This window comes from Manacus vitellinus, unplaced genomic scaffold (assembly GCF_001715985.3).
Source record: "Manacus vitellinus isolate BGI_N305 unplaced genomic scaffold, ASM171598v3 scaffold_3_pilon, whole genome shotgun sequence".
Classification (NCBI taxonomy): domain Eukaryota; kingdom Metazoa; phylum Chordata; class Aves; order Passeriformes; family Pipridae; genus Manacus; species Manacus vitellinus.
This window is the reverse complement of record NW_021940535.1, coordinates 19,543,590-19,546,651: the sequence shown is the minus strand read 5'-3', so window position 1 is coordinate 19,546,651 and position 3,062 is coordinate 19,543,590.

Here is a 3,062-nt window from a genome sequence, read left to right as displayed (position 1 = left end):
TAATTATGTGTGATGGTGCACTAGGTATCCAACCTTTTGGGGCTCTGGTACAAGACTAGACATACTCCATCATCCATGTTAGCTGAAGCAGAATAACTATTTGAACCTGAGTCTTGGAAAAATGACCCTAAAACTGGTTCGTTTGGCTATTAGATTATGCTTCAGGGCAACATAGGAGAAAAGATGATCAATGTGAGATATTCTTAGAAATGTGAAACGAAAGTAAAACTTTGTAAGTGTAGTAATAATTACATGATGAATGAATGGTATGTAGTCTCTGAAGACATTTCTTATAATTCCCCTGATTCCCAGAAAGGAAATTTTTGCTTTTTGGGCAATTTCAGGGCAAGATAATCAGCCTATCTATGTGGTTTTCCCAAAGATACTTAGAGAGGAAGTCTTAACTCCATGTCAGTCTACAGATGTTTTTGATTCCCAGATGTTTGATTAGAAAAGAGAGACCAAAGTAGGTTCCGGCCTGCTGATGATAGTGTTTTACAGCAATGCATTTACATTTCTCGCTACATCAGATTGTTTAAAGTAGAAAGAGCCATTTAAAGTTAAATTGTTGCTAGATTTAAAATTAAAATACTCAGTACAGAAAACAAATGAAGACTCCTTTCATGACCATATATCCATTATTTTCAAACACATAGTTTCATTTTCTGTTTGCAATAATGGTTTTCCGTTTGTCTCTCCTTACATTTATTGTGTTAGAGCAGATCTTGATGTTAAAAAAAACCAAGCAGTCAAGCATACATTTCTTGTCTACTAATATCGTGTTTTGAATACTTTGAACAGCTCAGTGATGAAATTATGATTTTGTTTGATAGAGGGCACAGCATTTGAATTAGAAATAATACAGCCATCTACAGTCAGTCTGTGTATATCACAGTGACCCGTCCACTGTAAAGACATGGAAATGCCTATTTTCTGCTTTTGGAATAGAGTGCATTTTAGATAAGAAGATATGCAAAAGTAGCGTGTACTTGGGAGATGAAATGGCAATGTAAAGAATTACAGCACATTATATGTTGAAGATGTGTGTGTATAGGTGGGACTCACTAAGTAAAAATTGTATTGAAGGTATCGAAACCTTTTCTTTATAAGCCTGTAGATTTGTGCTACTGTTTAAAAAAAAAAGAAGTATGCACCTGCCTTTGGCAGATACTCCCACTGTGTACGCAACTCAGGCAATTGCGAGTTGTCTAAATAACTACTGGAGTAATTATGTGAGCATAGGATATCTAATTGTGTGTGCACTTAGGGGACGTCTTAAAAGATTTGGCCCTCTCAGTATTCTCAATATGAAAATTTTCCCATGGAAAATAAAAGCTGGAACAAAAGCCAGCAGGAAAAACAACGGCAGAATCTGCCAAAAGTAGTTTATTCTTGTTTCATTGGCAATCAATTGTTAGGCTCATCATAACACTTAGATGCCAATTTAAGCATGAATGGAGGTTCCACCCCAAAATTAAAACATTGTAAGGAGATTAATCCCTTTTACTTATGCACCAATAAAGAGAAAAATAAATTCCAAGTATTATTAGTTTCTGTATTTGCAAGATTATGGGAGGTTAATATCAAACTGCTTAGACCGTCTCAGTTTATGTTCACAATATATTCTACTGTAGAGTCACAAGTAAAGGTGTGTAAGCTTTGTATAGATAAAGAAAACAATGTTTCTTGTGTTAGATGTTGACTGAAATATTCTTAGGGCTAGAAATATTTTTAAAATTTTAGTTAGTTGGGCATTGCAATTGTGAAAAATCTTGGCTTATATTTAGTTACATTATTAGTAGCATTGTTCATTTAAATGGTCTAGTCTGTAATGTAGCTAAGTTTTATAAAAGTTCTTAACATCTCACATATGTAGGTGGTATCCATAGCAAAAAATGCATATGTTGCTTGCTAGCATTCTAGTTTCCAGTCCTTGGGAGGGGAGGGGGGTATCCAGTTTGGTTATCAGCTGTGGAGTAAAGCATATTACTAATTATCAGGATTTCATATATTGAATAAAATGTAAAGCAAAAAATCTTGACTTTTTGGCTCAGTTCACTCATGCATACAAACAGAATATAAAAACTCCCACAGATTTTTAATATATATTAAAGTGAATTATATACAAAGCATTTTATTGAGTGCATATGTTTGCATGATTGTGTGCATATACAAATATATTTATAGAAATACATGTACACACCTTAGTTGTATTTCAGGTTGTGATAGTATCTTGTTTGGATTTCATATGTGATCTGTTATCCAGGAAATTTTGGAATATTAGGAATCTTAAAAAAATCTCAGGAAAGTTTTTATGACTACAGCTTCTCCCATAAGTTAGATGAAGCTACATTTCTCTATCAGCTGAATTCCCATAGAGAAACTGAGAAGTACTTGTGGAGTACTTCTGTCATTTCTAGACCCTATAATGAGATGTATCCTATATACACCCATTAAGAACAAAGTTATATTGATTTTAAACTTGAGGAATTTTCTTCTACTAGGGTCTGCTTGACACCATTATATTCACTTAATTACTCTCAAGTTCTGTGTTTGTACATTATTTAAAAATATTTACCAATCATAAGAAAAAAAAATAATTACAAGTTTTGTTTTGTCATTTTCATTCTCCACCTAAGCCTTCCTGTGCAAAAGAAGTTAAAAAAAAACCACTTTGCTTCTGAATTATAATACAATTTGGCCACAGACACTTATACCATAACTTAACTGAGTCTTAAATAATTTTAAAATCCTTGGTTTTAGTGGAGTTTAGGTAAGTTCACCATGAACCTCTCTGTCAAGTGATAGAACACTTCGCAAATACCTAACACAAAATACTGTGTCTTCTTCCAGTGGACGACCAAGCATCTCATGCTTTCTTAGTAAAACATGTAGCTTGACATCCTGGCAGTGATGTTAAACATAGGGAAACTCATCACGTAAGTTTGACAAAAAGGCACTACTTAATGTGTTCTGAAAAATTTTAAAGGAATCAAGGGAAGTGGAGTGAGCCAGAGGAATAAAGACTGATGAACTACTGTTGGAAGGAATAAAAGGAACCA